Source organism: Aegilops tauschii, chromosome 7, assembly GCF_002575655.3.
Source record: "Aegilops tauschii subsp. strangulata cultivar AL8/78 chromosome 7, Aet v6.0, whole genome shotgun sequence".
NCBI classification, from domain to species: domain Eukaryota; kingdom Viridiplantae; phylum Streptophyta; class Magnoliopsida; order Poales; family Poaceae; genus Aegilops; species Aegilops tauschii.
In genome coordinates, this window is record NC_053041.3 from 503,702,631 (window position 1) to 503,724,000 (window position 21,370).

The window sequence follows — 21,370 nt, forward strand, 5'->3', positions numbered from 1 at the left end:
ACACTATCTTCCATGGTGTGGTACCCGGTAAGTCGGCTTATCCAGTCGGCAAGATCGAGTTGGAAGTGGCTTTTGGTGATGAGAACAACTACAGGGTGGAGAAGCTGACCTTTGAGGTGGTCAAGATAAGAAGTCCATACCATGCTATATTTGGACGGCCGGCTTATGCCAAGTTCATGGCACGGCCGTGCTATGTGTACTTACAGCTCAAAATGCCGGGTCACAACGGGACTATTACAGTTCACGGCAGCCGAAAGGTGGCTCTAGAGTGCGAGGAAGGCGACGCGGCTTATGCAGAGTCTGTTTGTGCTACAGAGGAGTTGAAGTTTTACAAAGACAATGTTGACCCAACAGATATGACCTCTCTGAAAAAGCCAACCACGGAGAATGAACCAGCAATGAAATTTAAATCAGCTGATGAGACTAAACTTGTTGATTTTGTTCCAGGTGACTCGTCTCAGCAGTTTAGCATCAGTGCAAATCTGGACCCGAAATAGGAAAGCGCGCTCATCGAGTTCATCCGTGAGAATAGGGACATCTTCGCGTGGAAACCTTCTGACATGCCAGGTGTACCTAGAGAACTCGCTGAGCACACTCTCAATGTGGATCCGAAATTTAAGCCGGTCAGACAGTTCCTTCGGCGGTTTAATGAAGAGAGGCGAAAAGCTATTGGTGAAGAAGTGGCCCGGCTCTTGGCGGCCGGGTTTATCGTTGAAGTCTTTCACCCAGAGTGGTTGGCTAACCCGGTGCTCGTGCTCAAGAAGAACGGCACCTGGCGGATGTGTGTGGACTACACGGACTTGAACAAGGCGTGTCCGGCTGATCCTTTTGCTCTCCCCCGTATTGATCAAATCATTGATGCTACGGCAGGTTGTGCATGCTTAAGTTTCTTGGATGCCTATTCCGGGTATCATCAGATTAAGATGGCAGTTAAGGACCAGGAGAAGACGGCGTTCATCACTCCCTTTGGAGCCTTCTGCTATGTGTCTATGCCCTTTGGACTCAAGTGTGCACAGGCGACTTACCAGCGTTGTGTACAGAATTGTCTTCATAAACAGATCGGGCGCAATGTTCACGCTTACGTGGATGATATTGTGGTTAAATCCATCAAGGAGGAAACCCTGATAGATGAATTAAGGGAAACCTTCGATAATCTCCGGGTCTACAAGATGATGCTTAACCCGGCCAAGTGTGTTTTTGGTGTTCCTGCAGGCAAACTATTGGGCTTCTTGGTTTCTGACAGAGGCATTGAGGCTAACCCGGAGAAGATCAAGGCCATCACCTCCCTAGCTAAACCGACGTGTATAAATGACGTTCAACGTTTGGCGGGTCGTATCGCTGCTTTAAGCCGGTTTATAAGCCGTTTGGGTGAGAAGGCTATGCCCTTATATCAGTTGATGAAGAAAACTGATAACTTTGTCTGGAATGATGCAGCTAATACCGCTTTTGAGGATTTGAAAAAGCAACTGGCAGAGCCCCCCGTCCTTGCTGCTCCGGTTGATAAGGAGCCCTTGCTACTGTATGTGGCGGCAAACACACGAGCTGTCAGTGTGGCTATTGTGGTGGAGCGCAAGGAGACGGGTAAGGAGCATCCGGTTCAGCGGCCGGTTTATTATGTCAGTGAGGTGCTTCTTGAGTCCAAGCAGCAGTACCCGCATTGGCAGAAGCTCGTATATGGTGTGTTCATGGCGAGCCGGAAGCTCAAGCATTATTTTCAGGGTCATCCCATCACTGTGGTCAGTTCTGCCCCTCTTGGGGATATTATCCAGAACAGAGAGGCTACAGGGAGAATTGCTAAGTGGGCTATAGAACTTGGACCTCATGGCCTCAAATATGTGCCACGCACTGCTGTTAAATCTCAGGCTCTGGTGGATTTTATCAATGACTGGATAGAGTCACAAGTGTCTGAGCAAAGGCCAGATAACACTTATTGGACTATTCACTTTGATGGGTCCAGACAGCTGGAGGGCTCGGGGGCTGGTGTTGTATTGGCTTCCCCTAAAGGTGACAAATTCCATTATGTGCTACGGTTGATGTTTCCTTGCACTAACAACGCGGTTGAATACGAGGCTTTGCTCCACGGTCTTCGGGTGGCTAAGGAGATGAGCTTAAGCCGAGTAAGGTGCTTTGGTGACTCAACAAGTATCAGGCACCTGGGATTCTAAGGATCCTCTCATGGCGGCTTATCGCCGCGAGGTTGATGCCATTGCTGGGCACTTTCAGGGATACCAAGTGGAGCACATTGATCGCAGGAAGAACGAGGCGGCTGATGCTTTAAGCCGGCTAGGCTCCCAGCGAAAACCGGTGCCGCCTAACACTTTCTTGGATGTCCTGTATAACCCTTCAGTTCGGTTGCCTACAGAGGAGGACTTGGCTATCCCTGACCCGGAGGCATGGCTGGTGGCAGCTCTTCATGTCATACCAGACTGGACAATGCCATATCTGGCTTATATAACCCGGGGAGAGTTGCCTGAGGATGAAACTCTGGCCAGGCAAATAACCCGGCGGGCTAAGTCAATGATTGTTATCGATGGCGAGTTGCATCATCGCAGTGTTTCAGGGGCATTTCAGCGTTGTATTTCTCCTGAGGAAGGTCAAGAGATCTTGCGCGAGATCCATGAAGGGGATTGTGGCCATCATGCCGGTTAAAAATCTCTTGTGGCCAAGGCTTTCCGTCATGGTTTTTATTGGTTGACGGCTCACGCTGATGCAGAGGACTTGGTCAGTAAATGTGATGGTTGTCAAAGGTTCTCACGACGGGCTCATGTGCCGGCTCAGGAGTTGAGGATGATCCCGATCACTTGACCCTTTGCGGTCTGGGGGCTTGATATGGTTGGGCCTTTTAAACGGTCCGAGGATAAGAAGACCCACCTTTTGGTGGCAGTTGACAAATTCACGAAGTGGGTGGAGGCTGAGCCAGTTAGCAAGTGCGATGCAGCCACAGCGGTTCAATTTATGAAAAAGGTGATTTTCCGCTTCGGCTTTCCGCACAGCATCATAACTGACAATGGCACCAATCTATCCAAGGGCGTTATGGAAGAGTTTTGTCAACGAGAGCATATCCGACTTGATATTTCCTCAGTGGCTCATCCCCAATCCAATGGTCAAGCTGAGAGAGCTAACCAGGAGATTCTGAAGGGCATCAAGCCCCGGCTTTTGGTCCCTTTGCAACGGACGCCGGGTTGTTGGGTGGAGGAGTTGCCCTCCGTCTTATGGAGCATCAACACTACTCCTAACAGGCCTACAGGCTTCACACCTTTCTTCATGGTTTATGGAGCAGAAGCAGTCCTCCCCAGTGACATCCGTCACGATTCACCTCGTGTGGCGGCTTATGTTGAGACGGATAATGAACAGGCGCACCAAGATGCTCTGGACTTGTTGGACGAACAGCGTGATGTGGCAGCAGCCCGTTCAGCGATTTACCAACAAGACCTGCGCCGTTATCATAGCCTCCGGGTCAAATCCCGGGTCTTCCAGGAAGGCGACCTTGTGCTCCGGCTCATCCAGGATCAAACAGATGCACACAAGTTATCCCCACCTTGGGAAGGGCCCTTTGTGGTCAGCAAGAACTTGCACAACGGGTCATATTACCTCATTGATATTCGGGAGCATAAAGATTCGCGTAAATCTGAGGAGGAGACTCGTCGGCCGTGGAATATAGCTCAGCTTCGGCCTTACTACACTTGAGCTACCGGCTCTCGTGGTGTACATATTTATCTCACACATGTATATATCATGATAAGCAATAAAGCAGGACCTCTGTCCTTTTTTCTCCTCCAAATATGCGTGTGTTGCTTTTTTACATGCTGACTTAAAGGAGGATCCGGCTTATGGTCATATTCGAATCTAGCCGTAAGCAGTAAGGTCACTTGGGGGCTTCCTGTTCAAACATGGGTCGTATTCGAACCAAAGAGAACATAGCTGTCGATACCCACTTGATTGGCGAAGTGCCGAGCTCATTGGGAGGTTACCTTTGGTCATATTTGAATCATAGTTTAACCCCTCTGAGAACCAACGTGGATCGTATTCGAATCAGCGTCGTTAAACAGTTTTAAGAATCACTTGGGGGCTTCCTGTTCAAACATGGGTCGTATTTGAACCAAAGAGAACATAGCTGTCGGTACCCTTTTGATTGGCATCGCCACACCCACTGGGGGCTATATGATCGTATCCGAATCTTAGCTTAACCCCTTGGGGCCGGGTCTTTGGTCGTATTCGAACCGGAAGCCCCTAAGTTCTTCTGTTTTTTTCACAAGTTTATTCTGAGGTGTGCATGACCGGGTCTCACTTGCCGGCTTAACTTTGGTTTACAGTGTTAGTTGCACGTCATGGGTGTCATTAAGGCAAGTAAATCAGAGTTAAGGTGTCAACCTTGCTGCCCGGGTTATCTTAACCGAAAGATGCATACAGGCTGTTCAGTGTGTTATTTTGGCTATGTCCAGAGTATACTTAGGAACCAGTCCTTTTTGATTCATATTCCGGGTTATCCATCTCAAACACCTGATTCTCAGGGTGGTAAGCCGCCTTGAGATTTGTGATTTGCCTTTCTATGCAGATACTTAAAGGCACCTTTTAAGGTTGAGAAGGACAAAGGGATAATTATGACCCGGAGGAACACCAAAAGGATAACTTCAAGGGATTTCAGCATTCATTACATGCACGATGGCACGGCAGAGATAAATTGTTGCACCTATTCTATTACAAAATTCATCAAGTCTCAAGGATGGAGCGTTGTTCGGTGAACCGCCAGCCGCTTTATGATGCCTGCTGAGTTGAAGTCCCCGGCTCGTTCCTGTCTTCTTCTCCGGCTGATCCCAAGACCTCGAAGGTTGACGACTTCCAGTTGATGCCGGTGAGAGCTTCGAACTGGGCTTCTTCGTCAATTAACCCGGCCGGGTCAATCTCCGGGGCGAAGGTGTGCTGACGAGCCGGAGGAATCAGATTGAGAGCTTCATAGCGAGGGGTTGGAATCCTCTGATTCTCCGCGTTGTACCCCGGCTGATACTTGGTTAAGTCGGTGTCATTCCCGATGATGGTGGCCACCGGGCGTACAACCTTCACACATGCCGGAAGTCCTTCTGGTCGAAGGCTGAGCCGTCTTCCTTCAGGCTTGGGTAACCCAGGGCGATGTCTGCCGGGTCTAGCTCCGGCAGGAATGCTTTGGCCCGGCTCAGCGCGGCCATTGCTCCGGCTCTTGCGGAGGCTCGGCGTAGCTCCTGGATCCGCTGCGGCAGAACAGCGAGCCGGCGCAGGACTTCGGCCAGATGGGTTGGCACCTCGTTGGATAGGGCCACCACAGCTAAGGCGCGCTGTGACCCGGTGTAGAGTTGTTCCACCAGGGTGTACACGGCCTTTAACTTGGTGACCACGCTCTGGTTGAGGTTGGCACTCCTGGGACCTGTTTAATAAAGATCAGATAAGCCGGTGACAAGAATGAATCATAACATATACAGACTTGATGAAAGCCGGCGAGGCGACTTACCGAAGATAGCAGCCACCATTTGGGAAACCTGGCGCTTTAGGCCGGAGAGCTCAGCGGTCTTCTCAGTGATGGCCTTCTCCGCCTGTTCTGCCCGGGTCACCAGTGCGGCTTTCTCCTTAGCCCAGGCCTTCCGCTCAGCATCAAATTCGGTCTTCAGCTTCTCTTGAGCGGCGATGCTGGAGACAAACTTGGCGTTTGCCTTCCGGGTCTCCATCTCTTGTGTCTTTAGCCGGCTCTTGAGATCCGCAAGGTCCGACTCTAATTTCTTGCTGACAGCCTGCATATATTTCCGGGTTATTAACAGTCATTCTATAAGTCCCAAGCACTTTCCAAGCAAAGACACTTGGCACTTGGGGGCTAATGCATATTGAACGTATCTATCTACGTACTGCCGGCTTAGTTGAGTAAGCCGGGGCCTAAGTCTACAACATATTCAAGTATAAGTTGTCGACTTGGGGGCTAGCATGGCAAGGGTCACTATGCAGAAAGTAAGAAGACAGCAGAAGGATACCTCAGATTTTTGTTGGATCTGGTTGACCATGGCAATCTCGGCGTCCCGGCTCTTGTGAACTTGGCTGATGTAGCCAGAGACGAGCTCTCCAATGCTCAAGTCGGTGTAGCTGGAGAGGTCCAGATTCACCCGGTGGGGTTGCAGCAACTCCCCCTTCGCGGAGCATTTGGCCAGCACGGTCGGCCGCCCCGGCTCAACATACTCCGTCCGGGTAATTACCACGTCCGGGTCGTCAGCTGGCGGGGCTGAGCCGGAGGCCTCCGGGTTAACCGACGCTTCGGTCGTTGTCTTGGTAGTCGGGGCAGGGGCTTCAGGCGCCGTGTCCATGGGAATGGTGGCTTCGGGGGCGGAGGTAGCTGGCGGCTCTTGAGCCGTCGCCTCCGGCTCAGGCAAGTCCGGCACTCCGGCTGACCTGGTCTTCTTTGCTCTTTTGGTGAGCTTTGCCTAGGCACTGAAAAGGCAGAAGTGTAAGGCATACAAAGAGTAAATACAGACAGGTAATGTAAGGAGATTGTTATTACCCGGGTGCAGTCTTGAAGGCCGGCAGACTTGATTGCATGGAGTCATCCGAAGAGGGGGAGGTCTCCTGATAATTGGAGTCAGAAGAGTTGAGTGGCTGACGGATGACACCCGCCAACGGATGAAAAGGGTACAGGTGAGAAAAAACCTCAGTGCGACGCTTCCTTGTTGCGTCGGGTAACCCGACGGAGAGGTCGGTGTCCTTGCGGGCCCGGGTGTGACGCTGGCTTTCGTGAACCTGCTGCTTCAAAAGAAATTGAGGGTCTTGATGAGCTAATGGATGTGAAAAGCTTACTTTCCGGGTTACTCTTCGGACTTTCAGCTGTGGCAAAGGCTCTGAGTCGGAGGAAAGTGACATTACCTCTTCAACCACCGGGTTACTGGCGCCGGTGTCATCCTGTCAATAAGCAAAATGTTGATAAGGCGGACGGCAACAAACAACAAATATGGCAAGAGTTTAAAGGTTTAAGGGTTACCTCTGACTCGGAGCTGTCGCTTAATTGCAGTAGCTCCGAAGCAGTGGGTCTGCTTCCCTTTTTGCGAGGGGCGGCTTTCTTGGCGGCTTTCTTCGCCTTCCTGGCCTTCTTGGCCGCCTCATGGTCATACTTGACCCGCCAGAATTTATCATCAGCCTGAGAAATACAGTAATGAATTCTTAAAATGGTTCAGAGCAAGGTGACATGCAAAAGAAGTTGAAAGGTTAAAGTCAGCGGCTTACCGCTGGGGCTGGATTGGTCTTGCAGAACGGGGCTAGCCCGGTTCTTCCACAGTCTGCCAGGCTCTCGTTTAACAGAGCCTTGGTCTCTTCTTCAGCAACGTCTTCTGGAAGATCATTGCGACTGTGCCTCTGCGGGTCATCCTTTCGCCCGGTGTACTCACACATTAAACCGGGGCGGCGGCTCAATGGGATCACCCGCCATGAGATCCAGACCCGGACCAGGTCTATTCCGTTCAGACCGTTGCCTAGCAGGGCCTTGATCTTATTGATCGTTGGAAGCAGAGGCTGGCGTTCCGCGACAGTCAGTTTGTCGGATAGCGGATGAGTCGGCTCTAGGCGTGTTGGGCGAAAGCCGGGCAGCGGGTTCTCGTCAGCCGGGGACGTATCTTGGCAGTAGAACCAAGTCATATTCCAGTCCTTGGGGTGGCTTGGCGGCTCTGCGTAAGGGAATAGACAGTCCCTACGCCGTTGGATGGAGATGCCGCCTAATTCCAGACTTGGCCCGTTCGCGCACTCGTTTTGGCGGTTTAAGTAGAACAGTTCTCTGAAAAGCAGCAAACTGGGCTCCTCTCCAAGGTATACTTCGCAAAAGACTTGGAAGTTGCAGATGTTGGACACGGAGTTGGGTCCTATATCCTGAGGCCGAAGGTCAAAGAAGTTGAGCACGTCCCGGAAGAATTTTGAGCCGGGCGGTGCGAAGCCCCGGCTCATATGATCCGCAAAGATCACTACCTCCCCGTCCCTCGGCTGTGGTCTTTCTTCGGACGGATCAGGGGCACGGTAGGACATCACTTCCTTCTTGGGCAGATATCCGGACTTAACGAAGTTGGCCAGGGTGTCGTCAGTAACATTGGATCTCATCCAGTTGCAAGTGATGGGAGCCTTGGGAGGCATGGTGAAGGTTGGTGGTCTATGGTAAAGAGAAAAGTGTCCGGGTTAATTGTAAGTCGGAGATTATCATTCAAACTACAATGGCGGCTTATGAAGGGGACTAATGATATATATTCAGATACGGTGGGTTATTTAAGCCGCAGGGGATTCAGAGTAAATTGATTATTTACGGATTTACTACAGTTAAGTCGGAGGATTCTACAGAACATGGTTCTTTTTAAACCGGGAAGTTCTACGGCGTGTGTTTTCTTTAAGCCGGAAATGTAAGCCGCCAATATTCAAGGGCTGCAGTTTTTACTAAGTGTGGTAAAACAGGTTTCACAGATTGCAGTAACTTTTTTGGATCAAAGTGGTCGGGTGAAACGAAAATTTTCTAGACCTAAAAAACAGAGGCAGGAGAAGTTCTTGAGGGTGAACACGGTTCTTATGCAGTAAAAGGAGGGTTTCTCGCAGGGGAAATGGATTTCGAACATCTACCGCAGTGGTTCTACGAAGAGTTAAGATCAGCAAGGGCAGTGACTACAGGAACTACCGAAGCTTATGGCTATGGTGACGAACATGAAGAACACAGACGAACTCTACCTCAGATCTGTTCTAGCCAGGCAGAGGAGACTCACCGGAGCTGAAGAGGAGCGGGAGTCGCCGCTGTTTGTCTGGTCCGGGTCAGGGTGATGCAGCGGCCAAGGTTGACGAAGGTCGGAGGCGAGAGGACGGCGGTGGAGCACGAGCTCGGGCAGAGGAGCGACGGCGCGAGGAGGAAGAAGGAGAGCGTGGGAAGAAAGCGTTGGGCCGGCCTATTTATAAGGCAGAGTCATAAGTGGGCGCGAGATTCAAGGAGACCACGGCGTGGTTATCTCCCCCTCACGGCGCCTCGATTTTCGGAATGACAGTAAAAGCAAAGATCCGTTGCGGATCTGGCGGAGTCAAAAAACGGACTTAATGGAGGATGACATCACGACGGATTATCCGGAGTCCAGAGGATGACGTCACTCCGGGTTATGACTTTCATATGAATGGTAAGCCGGAGATTTTTTCTTTCGGCAGAGTTGAAGATTGACGCGAGCCGGCTCAAGTCAATCTGGGGCCTAATGTTGAGGATGTAGACCTTAGAGTCACCCGACAGGAGGGGCCGGGTTACTCTTTGGATGGTCATTGCCAGAAGCCCGGAGCCAAGTTTCAAGATGATGGGCCAGAGATGGGCTGAGACCCGGATATGGCTTAGAGCCTGTAGTTACCATCATTATTATAGCAGAACTTGTAGTATAAGGCAAGTATAGTTTAGAGTCCGAGCTGGACACTCTTATGAGCCGGCCGGGACTCTAAGGGCTGCTGGGCGTCAGCCTCCTTATATAAAGGGACGACCCGGCAGCGGTTTAAGGGCGACAACAATCTCATCGAGAACCGGGCATAGCTGTTAAGCTCCCTGGCGATCGTAACCCTAATCAGTAACACCTCAAACTGGACGTAGGCTTTTACCTTCACCGTAAGGGGCCGAACCAGTATAAATCCTCGTGTTCCTTGTCCCGCATAACCCCTTCAAGCTTCCTAGTTGCGATGGCTCCACGACTAAGTCCTAGCTCGAGGACATCTGCCGTGACAATTCCACGACAATGACCGAGGTTGAAAGCATGTTTAATAAATTCTTAGAAGGGCTTAAACTATCTACCGCACCAATGAAAGTGGGTGATCCCACTAACAAGGTGACGGATGCTAACTCCGACAAGGGGGAAGCTACTAGTGAAAAGGCTCCTTCTTCTAGTGGTAAAAATGGCAACGACATCTTTTCCCATGTGGAACCTCCACTTACTTATGGTGGACCGATTCCTTCCACTCATTTGAATCATGCCGGTACTCCCCCTAGATTGTGAAAAATGAGGACTTTGATTCTTGGGTTTATCGCTTTAAGCGTCATTTGAACCATGTGAATACTAATATTTGGAGAATCATTGAAGAAGGTTTTTATCCGCATGACTGAAGCAACTTCACCCCTAGAGAAGCCGCGGATAATCAATTCAATGAGAATGCTTTCTTCATCATCCAAGGTGCAATTCCACCCGAAGATCTTGCTCACCTCTGGCCATTCACCGTGGCTAAGGATGCATGGCACCACGTTGTGTCCCTCTACCGAGGAAGCGCAAGCATTCAACGCTCCAACTATGAAGTGGTACAAGATGAAGCTGGTGAGTTTGCAATGAAAGAAGATGAAGAACCTCGTGAGCTTTAGCGAAGATTAACTACTCTCGCGGTCTCACTCCGAGATCATGGGAGCAAGGATATGGATGACAATTGGATCAAGCGCAAATTCCTCAAGGCCATGATGCCTTACCACAAGGCCATGTCCTCCATCATTCGTCAAAGGCCGGACTTCCGCACCTTGTCCTCAAGTGAAGTTTTGGATGAGTTTGTGGCTATGAGCATCTTGGACAAGACCGCCGACAATGCGGTGTTATGTTCTCAAATAGCAAAGAAGCCCAATCTTGCCTTGAAGGCCAAGGCTAGTGTACAAGAAGAGGACAAAGAGGAAGAAGAGGAGAGCAACCCCGAAGATACTAACTATGCTTCTCATGAACACATGGCTCTTGCTTCAAGGCAATTTTGGAGCAAGAAGAACACAAGGGCCAACTTCAACAAGAACAACTCAAGTGGCGCGAAGGTCAAGCAACGAGTGAGGACTTGCTATAATTGTGGCAACGTGAGTCACTTTGTTGCGGAATGTCCTTATGAGAAGAGGGAAGACAATGGGGGCAAGCTCATCTGAAAGGACAAGGCCAAGTCTTTCCCCAACAAGAGCAACTTCACCAAGAAGACTCCTCCCAAGGGGTTGGTGGCACAAGAAGAGTACAATGAGGAGGAGGAGGATGATGAAGACGGTGAGTCGGTTGCTGTGGCCTCCATTGCCATTGCGACAACTCCACAGGTGTCTCTCTTCGACTCACCCAATGAGAACATCACCGCCAAGTGCCTCATGGCTAAAGCCACCAACAAGGTAACCCCCAACATCAAAACTACCATCATTAATAATCCTTCTTTGACGGATTGCATTGATGAACATGAGGGGTCTAATGTGGAGGAAAATGAATTTGAGTCTTTTATGAGTAAGCTCAAGGGTAAATCCAAGAAGCACTTCGTTGCTCTCTTGGAACAACTTGGTGAAGCCAATGACATGATCAAGGCTCACGAAGATACCATCTCTAAGATGGAGGGGCATAGTCGTGACTATGCCGATGAGATTTCGGATCTTTCCAATGCTCTTGAGGAAGAGCGAGGTCTTCGTTTGGCTCTTGAGGGGTCATACAACGATGACCACGCTAAATTAAAGAAAGATCTTGATCATGCTCTTGTTGTGTCTCGTGTGCTAAACTCCGAGAAGGCCAAACTTGGGGTTGATCTTGCTAGACTCAAAGAGGAGTTTGATTTACTTGACAAGGCTCACAAGGTCTTGAAGGGTGATCATGCTAGCCTCAAAGAGTCTCATGATCAACTCCAAGTAAAGCTAACCAAGGATAAAGCCACCTTTCCTCATATGGTCTTAATTGATAATGCAAATGCTACTAACCCATGTTGTGAGCATGTGCATCTTGGTGAGGAGAATGCAAACTTGAAGATGCAACTTGAGAAAGGCCTTGTGTCGTGCATACAAGGTGAGAAGAATCTCAATGACCTTTTGAGCAATCAAAAGGAAGTTGTGGCCAAGGAAGGAATTGGGTTCACACCCAAGTCCAAGAACAAGAAGAAGGATGACAAGGCCAAACGACCTTCCCCTCTCAAGCAAACTTTTGTGAAGGATGGAGAGGGTGCTTCTAAGAAGAAGAAGAACAATGTGAAGGGTAGTGATGCTAAGAAGGGCAATGCTACCCCTCCCAACAAAGCCGGCAACTTTAATCCTTCTTATGTGTTATGCCGTGCTAGTGATGAACATGTTTATGCCAAATTTGTTGGTTCTTCTTGTGAGTACATTGAATGGTCTATTTGGGTTCCTAAGACCCTTGTTACTAACATCAAAGGACCCATTACAAAATGGGTACCTAAAACCAAGCATTGATTTCTTGTAGGTGTTTGCTTCCGGTGGGGGATCATGGTTGCTCGATAGTGGAGCTACTAATCATATGACCGGAAGCAAGGACTTGGTGGTGGACGTTCACAAGATTCCATCTATGCCCACCAATGTCGAGTGGGGTGATGTCTCGTCCTCTAAGGTATTGGGACTTGGCAAGGTTGTCATTTCTCATGATCTCACGATCGAGAAGGTCATGCTTGTTGAGTCCCTTGCATACAATTTACTTTCCGTTCGTCAACTTGAACTCATGGGCTTTGACACTTTCTTTGATGTTGATACCGTGGCCCTCTTGTGGAGCAAGACTCTTAAAGTAGCGTTTGTTGGGCATGTCGAGAACGGTCTCTATGTGATTAACTTTTCGGAGCGACCCACTAAGACCGCGACATGCCTAATGGCTAAAGTTGACGTGGGATGGCTTTGGCATCGCCGTTTAGCCCATGTCAATATGAGATCTTTGCAAAGTCTTCTCAAGGGGGACCATGTCCGTGGACTAACAAATGTTAGTTTTGCTAAAGATCGTGCTTGTAGTGCTTGTATCGAAGGAAAGCTACATGAAAAGGCTCACCCTCCCACGACTATCATTTACTCGAAGAGGCCTTTGGAGCTCCTTCACTTGGATCTCTTTGGGCCTCCATACTTTGATAGCCTGGGGGTAGAAAGTATTGCTTGGTGATTGTGGATGATTATTCAAGATACACTTGGGTATATTTCTTCAAGAGGAAGAGCGAGACCCAACAAACCGTCATTGACTTTGCAAATGAAGCCCAACGCCAACACAATGCAAAGATCTTGACTATAAGAAGTGACAACGGCACTGAGTTCAAGAACTACACCTTGGACGAGTTTCTTAGTGATGAGGGGATCAAGCATCAATATTCCGCACCATACACCCCTCAACAAAATGGTGTAGCGGAGAGGAAGAACTGGACGTTGATGGATGCGGCAAGGACCATGATGGCGGAGTTCAAGTATTCATACAACTTTTGGGCCGAAGCCATCAACACCGCGTGTCATGCATCAAATCGGTTCTATCTCCGCAAAGGCTTGAACAAGACTCCGTATGAGATACTCACCAGTAACAAGCCCAACCTCAAGTACTTTTGGGTGTTCGGGTGTAAGTGTTTCATTCTCAAGAAAGGTGTTCGGTTGTCTAAATTTGAGGCTAGAGCTTATGAGGGCATATTTGTTGGTTATGCTACAATTTCTCATGCTTACCGTGTCCTCAATAAGTCCACGGGACTTATTGAGGAGACGTGTAACGTGGAGTTTGATGAGAATAACGGCTCCCAAGTGGAGCAAAGTGGCACTTGTGATGTAGGTGATGAAATTCCTCCTCAAGCCATAAGAAGAATGGGAGTTGGTTTTATCCTACCCATTGAGGAACCCCTTGTGGCCGAAGGAGAAGGACAATGCCCCACTCAAGTGGAGCCATCACCAACCCAAGGCCCACACGCTTCCGAAGAACAAAGTGAAGGCCCTCAACCTCATGAACAAGACCAAGGGCAAGATCAATCTCAAGACGGTGTTGAATCACCAAGTGATGCCCAAAGTCAAGTTCTCTCCTCCGAGCAAGTTCAAGATCAACATCATCCTCAAGATCAAGAATAAGCTCAAGACGGCGCTCAAGATGATCAAGTGACCGCTCCTCGACTCACCCCCGAGGAGGAATTGGAGCGTCGTGCCGCCAAGATTGCATCCAAGCTCTCCACCAAGGGTCATCTCATGAAGAATGTGCTTGGAAGCATTCAAAAGGGGGTAAGAACTCGTAGACAATTGGCAAACTATTGTGAACATCACGCGTTTGTCTCTTGTGTTGAACCCCAAAAGGTCTATTAGGCGCTCGAAGATCCGGATTGGCTCAATGCCATGCATGAAGAACTCAACAACTTCGAGTAGAACAAGGTGTGGAGATTGGTGCCAAGGCCAACGGGGAACCACAATGTCATTGGAACCAAGTGGACATTCAAGAACAAGCAAGATGCTCATGGGACCATCATTCGCAACAAGGCAAGATTGGTAGCACAAGGCTACTCCCAAGTCGAGGGTATCGACTATGGTGAAACCTTTGCTCCCGTTGCTCGCCTTGAATCCATTCGTTTGTTTATTGCTTATGCTTCTCATCAAAACTTTAAGTTGCAACAAATGGATGTGAAGAGTGCTTTTCTTAATGGACCTATCAATGAGTTGGTGTATGTCAAGCAACCCCCTGGGTTCGAGGATCCCTACTTCCCCGATCATGTGTATTGAAAGTGCGTTATATCGACTAGAGGGGGGTGAATAGGCGATTTTTATGAATTCTTCACTGAGGAATTTGCAGGTGAGGAAATTCCTTAGCGAAGAACTACTTGCAGCGGAATAAGTACTCAAAAGTAAACATAGCAGAACACAAGCATGGTCATCATGATGAAATGAAGACAAGCACAGAGTACAGAAAGCGTAAACACAGGATAACACAGGATGAAGACAAACAGACTAAAGAAATTGAACTGAGGAAATTGAGAAAGTCTTCAGTCAAAGTCTTCAAACACAGATATGAACAAGTGCACAACACAGTAATGAGGAAGTGAAAGAGTTGAGGAAATAGAACCAGTAAGCTTGGTGAAGACAATGATTTGGTAGACCAGTTCCAACTGCTGTCTCAGTTGTACATCTGGTTGGAGCGGCTAGGTATTTAAACCTGAGGACACACAGTCCCGGACACATAGTCCTCACCGTATTCTCCTTGAGCTAAGGTCACACTGACCTCGCCCAATCACTCGTGGTAAGTCTTCAGGTGACTTCCGAACCTTCACAAAATTGGTCACTCGGCGATCCACAATTCCTCTTGGATGCTCTAGACCATGACGCCTAACCGTCTGGAAGAAGCACAGTCTTCAAAGGTAACAAGCATCGGATCCACGCAGGATCAATCTCTTCAGTGATGCTCAATCACTTTGGGTTTGTAGGTGTTTGGGTTTGGGTTTTCCTCACTCGATGATTTTCGCTCAAAGTCCTCGGAGGATGGGATGCTCTCAAATGACAAGTGTTATTTTCTCTCGGAGCAGCCAACCAGCTAGTGGTTGTAGGGGGCGGCTATTTATAGCCTAGGGAGCAGCCCGACATGATAAGACATAAATGCCCTTCAATGATATAACCGTTAGGTGGGTAGATATTTTGGGACAGCTGGCGCATAGCACAACAACGGTCGGAAATTTGAGTATCAAATTCCTCAGGGCTATCATGTTCCTCGCTGTGTAGGCAATCCGCACTGACGAATTCCTAACTCCTCAGTCAGAACAAATTCCTCAGCGACCAGAAGAACTTCGTCTCTGTCACAGAAATTGACTGAACTGTATGAGATTTCCAATGGCTTCACTCGAAGGGATTGGTAGGTGTAGGATTTTGAGTTGAGCATCACATGGAAATTTTTCCTTAGTATTTCCTCGACCCCTTTAACAGTACGGTGTTTCCTATGACTCAAGAAAGAGAAAATGTAACTACGAAAACAAAAGTCTTCACGCTTCATGTTCCTCAAATGAATACCAAGTCTTCAAGGTCACACCAATTTCTTCACTTTCAAAGTCTTCAGAAAGTCTTCAGAAATCCAAAGTCTTCAGTCGAAGAACTTCATTTTTAGGGGTCGACTTTCTCTGTAAATATCAAACTCCTCATAGACTTATAGACCTGTGTACACTCACAAACGCATTAGTCCCTTAACCTATAAGTCTTAAATACACCAAAATCACTAAGGGGCACTAGATGCACTTACAATCTCCCCCTTTTTGGTGATTGATGACAATATAGGTTAAGTTTTTAACGGGGATAAACATATGAAGTGTAAATACTGATGTTGAGGAATTTGATTGCAAGATATAGAAGAACTCCCCCTGAAGATGTGCATAGTGAGGAATTTGCTTTTGAAGCAATGCACACTTGAAGAGTTGAATCATGGAGATCTCCCCCTATATCTTGTAATTCATACACGCATTTGACATAGTATATGAAGAATTTGAAATGCATGATGAAATATGGTGACTGATGTAATTCAGCATGCGTGCATAAACATTAATGAGGAATAAGCATGCAGAGAAACTACAACAAAAGTATCAGGTCACCATAGAGTTTAAGTTTACAACTCGATCCAGCAAAGTCATCAGAAGAATGAGAGTTGTAACTTAAGAAAATAACGCCCATATAAGATAGACCCGCTTGAAGACTAACTCAAATTTCTCCCCCTTTGTCATCGAATGACCAAAAGGATCGAAAATGAGGACTAACGCCCCTGAAGAATATCAAGTTGATGAAGGAGCGCCAGCGTTGTTGGGGTCGTTTGTTGATGTAGGGCCTGCCGTAGTGTCGTCCAAGTCTTCATGCTCATCGGTGTCGCGCGATGAAGAATAGGAGCTGGCCACCAAGGAAGGAACCTTGACCTTCTTGTATTTCTTCGGTGGAGGTGCAGACCAGTCAAAGTCCTCCTTGAGACCCATTTGCTTAAGATCTTCTTCACCATATACATGTGACAGAATAGCCCAGGTGCGACCGAAGACTTCATGGAGGTAGTAATGATTTTTCTTCACTGCATTATGTGTAGCAGTCATGTTGTGAAGAATTGAACCAAACTGACGCTTAACCCATTTATGGTTTCGATCCACCTTCTGGTGAAGACTTAGAAGAAGCTCACGGTCAGTCATCACACGAGGAGCAGTGGCTTGAGGATTTGGCTTGGATGCATGGGCAGCAGAATCATGAGTGGCAGAGTCATCATTGGTGGAATAAGATGCAGCCTTGCGAAATTGACCATCCAATGGACGAATGCCTTCATCGACAACAGCTGGTGCCTTGCCCTTTTCATCAGCTGAGGAATAGGTCCGCTTGAGGACTTCAATCGGGGGCAAGTAGCTAAGGTGATTATGAAAATCAGCCTTGTAGTTGAGTGAAGACCTGGTTCTGAGGAATCTCATAATCCATGGTGCATAAGGTTTCAGCTCAAACGGAGAAAGTGCAACATTTGCCAGAGTCCTCATGAAGAAATCATGATAATTGACAGGAATGCCATGAATGATGTTGAATACCAGATTCTTCATGATGCCAACAATTTCCTCATCAGAGGAGTCGTGGCCTTTGATTGGACTCATAGTCTTCGTCAGAATGCGATAGACTGTCCTTGGTACATACTGCAACTCCTTCATGAGGAATTTGGTCCTTGAGGCTTGACCGGGCTTTAGGGGCTTCATAAGCACTTGCATATAATGAGCAGTGAGCTCAGGCTCTGGTACAGGCAACAGGCTCCTTCAGGTGGAGGACTGATGGGCAGCGCGTGAAGTAATTCAGAGGCCGGTGCTTTGTAGTGAGTGTTTTCGGTCATCCAGTCCAAAACCCAGGAGTTTACATCATCAGCGTCGCTGTGATGTGCAATGTTGCGTATAATTGAAGAATGAGTTCTTCATTCCAATCAACTATGTCTGTGCAAAAGTTTAGGAGGCCTGTGTCATGAAGCACACTAAGGACAGGAGTGAAGCATGGCAGTGATTCCATGTCCACATGAGGAATATGCTCGTGGTCGAAGACTTTGTCCTTGTTGAAGAGCAGTGAAGAATAGAAGTTGGCCTGGCTGGCGGTCCAGAAGCGCTTCCTTCTAAGACGAGCAGAATCATAGGGATTGTAGTCAGTGAAGAACACGTGCTCGCCGAAGAAATCATCAGCCTTGAATTTCTTCTTCTTTGAGAATGGATCCGTGGGTTTGGGCTGAGGAGTGTCAGTCAATTGCATTATTATCTCAGGAATCGCAATCTCAGGCTCCACAGGCTGAGGAATTTCAGCTTCTTCTTCAGTGACAGCCTGGGTCTTCAATTCTTCATTTACATTTTCTTCAGCACTAGTGGCTGGAATTTCTTCATGGACAGACGGTGTGGCATGTGGTTCATCAGATCCCATTTGAACTGTAGTTACTGGGGACTGAGGAATCTGTTGCATCGGTGTGAACAGTGGAGAGTTGGGGTGCTGACTTTCCCAAAAGTCATCATTCAGCACAGGTGTGGTACAGCCAATGTCCACATCCTCATCTTCCATTTCTTCGACGCCGGCCTCTTCAGCAGTAAACTGAGGCATAGGTGAGGAAACAACTGGAGTTGAAGGGATTGCATCCACTTCAATTTCTTCATCCAACTGCTCTGACGAAGCAGCAGAAGGATTTTCTTCATCGGATTCGCTAGGAATCACATATTCTTCATCATAAGGAACAAGGTCCTTTGATGGCATGGTTGAGATAGGAACAACATCAATGGGGTTTGCAAACGAGCTGGTCAAAGACTTCAGCTTCTTCGGAGCTGAAGAATCTGATGAAGTTGATGCCTTCCTTTTCTTCACTGCTGCACGCTCTGCAGCCTTAGTCTTCTTCACATCTGATGCAGATGGAAGGATCAAAGTTGGGGTAGGCGCAGGAGGAGCAGAGGAATTTGGTTGAGTTTCTTCAGGCACAACTGATGCAGTTGCCCTGAACTCTTCATTTTCTTCAGGTGCACCACTAGTGGATGCCCTGGCAATTTCATCAGCGGCTGGAATGCAGTCATCAACCCTGGAACTCGCATTTTCTTCAGCAGCCTGAATGTCATCAGCGGTGCTGGCATGTTCTTCAGTCAGCTGAGCAAATGCTTCAGCCTGAGGAATTTCTGGTTGCGATGGAGCTGCAACATTTGGAGTGAACTTTTCTGTCAACTTCACAAAACAGACTTTGGCTCCAAGCCAGTTAGCGCGGTATACGTCAAATTCATCACTGAGTTTCTTGATCTCAGATTGAATATTGACAAGTTCTTCAGTTGTCATAGAGACAACGTGTTTCTTCAGAAAACGCTCCTTCTTGTACTGCGCTTTGTTGATCTGCCTGGCCTTTTCAAATTTCCATTTCTCTTCTTGTATGAAGGCCGTCAGCATATGACTTTGGCCAGGAGTCAACTTGAAATTAGGCATAGGAGTGTTTGGGTCCTTGTGCCAGAGATCAATGTAGTCGAGGATCAACTTTGGATCCAAAAGCAGAGGCACATTTGTGCCCTTGGCTCTAGCGGCCCTGACCTGCCTGTCTCTGATGATTTCAGCAAGTTCCTCATCATCAGCTTCGTCTTCATCAGACGGCACTTGGAAGGTGACCTGCTTCTTGTGAGGACTTGGGCGAGAACCTCGTCCAGCAGTGGCCTTTGTCTTCAGCAGAGAGGGGCCAGTTGAAGAATTTGGTGCAGCTGAGGAACTAGCAGAAGCTCCTGAGGCAATAGAGATGCCTGTAGTCCTTTGGCACGTGGCAAGATGCACATGTGCAGAGGATTTGGTCGGAGCAGCTGAGGACTTGAGCGGAGGAGCTGAGGATTTTGGAGGAGCAGGAGCAGCGTGAGGAATTGGCCGTGAGGGCTTTGAGGATTCTGGCCGTGAGGGCATTGCTGAGGAACTTGGACGTGAGGGCATTGAAGAAGAAGCACTTGGCTTGTGAGCAGGCTTCTTTGACATGGCCTTCTTAGGCTTGACAGCAGAGGCCTCAGCAGAGGCAGCAGCAGCAACAGAGACCTCGTTGAATTTCCTCACTGCTTCTTTTGCCTGTTTGGCCAACTTGGCCTGGCGCTTGGTCCATTCTTCAGGATAATCTTCACTGCGCTTGAGGCTGGTGGGATCTGCTATTTGGCCAGGTGCCAATGGAGGTCTTGAGAATGGAGGGGTAACAGCGAATTTCTTCATGTATTTTGGAGTAACATATCTGTACTCCCTCCACTCTCTTGCCCATCTCCTCTCTATCTTCTGAATGCACACCTTGCGCTGATTTTTGTCCTCCTCAAGGGGTGTGCAGTACCCAACATAGATGTCTTCAGGGATTTCAAAAGCAGTGTTGACCTCAGGCCTCTTTCCTCCTTTCTGTGGTTTCTTTCCATCAGCCATTTTCTTCAGATGAGGAATTTGAACGATGGAATTTTCTGAAGATGTATGCAACTTTTCTTCGAGGAACGCTGCAAATGAGTTAAGTTGATGAGAACCTAGAGATTCAGCAGCGGACATGAGTACCTGTGAACAGAGTATAGTTACGAGGAATTTGGAGAGGTCATATGCGTTCTCAGAAGGTTTTGTAAAAAGAACAAGTTTGAGGAATTTCACCAGATGAGTCTTGAAGAATTTCACTAAGCGTTCTTTGTCTTAGGTTCCAGAGTTGTATAGATCAAAAAAATTCCACACAATTGAGGAATCTTGAAGGAAAATATAGCTTAGAGAAATGAATCAAGAACAGATGACTTGTGAAATGTTTAGTGTGTGAAGATTTGAAGAAAAACACCTTTGAGGATTTTGTAGAAATCATTTGAATCAAAGAGGGCAGTAAAAGTAACTTTTAATTACCATGGACGAAGAACACGACGAACTGGGATGTGGAGATGTGAAGTTCGTCAGTGCAGATCTTCCACGCCCTAACTCAGCAGAGGAAGACAGCTACGGAGGCGGCAGAGTGAAGAAATCCGCGGCCGGCGCGAGTACGACAGCGACGAGGTCCAGGCAGTGAAGCTCTTCCTCACGGCGACGATGAAGTAGTGGCGGCGCTAGGGTTTGAGAAGCTCGAGCTGGAGAGAGGTCGAGCGGAGTAAAAGAGAAGTGAGGAAGGGGAGGGGGTATTTATAGCCACGGTGAAAAACTGTTCGCCCGAAGAATTTGGACGAACGTGCCCCTGACCCTTTCATTCGATTGACATGTGTCACCCACGTACTGAGAAGTGGAGATCGTGTGAGATCATGGGTGAATAGATAAGTATTTCGTGGGATGCGGAACGGTTTGAGCGGCAAAGCCGAAAATTTGGATAAGATAAGTTAAAAGTTCCGTTCGCAAATTATTCAGCTGACAAGGACACAGTGAAGATTTTGAACGAGTTTCAAATAGAACGCACATGAAGAATTTGTGAATAGAATGGGTTGAGTTTAGCATAGAGGGGGAAGGGTCCGATCACATTCACTTAGCAGAAAACCAACTTGAAAAATTAGCCATAAGTGAATGCTGTAGAGGACATAAACTCATATATATATATATATATATATATATATACATATATATATAGCCAATGAAGAAAAACAACGGAAACAGTGAAGACAATGCAAAGTTGAAGAAAATGAACAACTGAGGAATTTCAAAACTGAGGAAAAACTCAAATTGAAGATTTTCAACTTTTGGTGGTGGCGTGACCCACCGTATAAGAAT